Below are 439 nucleotides of genomic sequence, written 5' to 3'. Positions count from 1 at the left end.
ATAAGTTAAAAATAAAGTGATCTGTGAAGACGTGTGAGTTTAGTGTATTAATTGTATATCCCTAAGATAGCTAGTTTTTTTTAATTGTACATGGTGCCGAATACCCGGATGGACTTTGGACTCTGCATAAAAACAATTGTAAATTGTCAAGATTTTATTCTACGGACTTAGAATAATTACAGTGAATTTGGACTTAGAAAAATTTCGTGCAATCTTCAACTTGTGATTTTTCAAGATTTTATTCTATGGACTTAGAAAAATTTGAAGTGAATTTGGACTTAGAAAATTTTACTCATTCTTCGACTTGTAAAATTTTTAGGATTTTATTCTATAGACTTAGAATATTTTCAAGCAGTTTTCAACTTATAAAAATTACAACTATTTTGAAACTTAACTAGTTATATTGTTTTGTGAGAACATTATATGTTATTTTACAAGT

The 439-nt window shown here is 26.9% G+C and overlaps 1 protein-coding gene across 1 annotated transcript in view; it reads right to left on the bottom strand.

Annotated features, from left to right (window-relative positions):
* Positions 1–439, bottom strand: part of LOC106100203 (basic helix-loop-helix neural transcription factor TAP) — a 7,821-nt gene that overhangs the window by 6,763 nt on the left and 619 nt on the right. The window lies entirely within an intron of this gene.

The sequence above is a fragment of the Papilio polytes genome, unplaced genomic scaffold (assembly GCF_000836215.1).
Source record: "Papilio polytes unplaced genomic scaffold, Ppol_1.0 DF824069.1, whole genome shotgun sequence".
Taxonomy (NCBI): domain Eukaryota; kingdom Metazoa; phylum Arthropoda; class Insecta; order Lepidoptera; family Papilionidae; genus Papilio; species Papilio polytes.
This window is presented reverse-complemented; position numbering and strand designations above follow the sequence as displayed.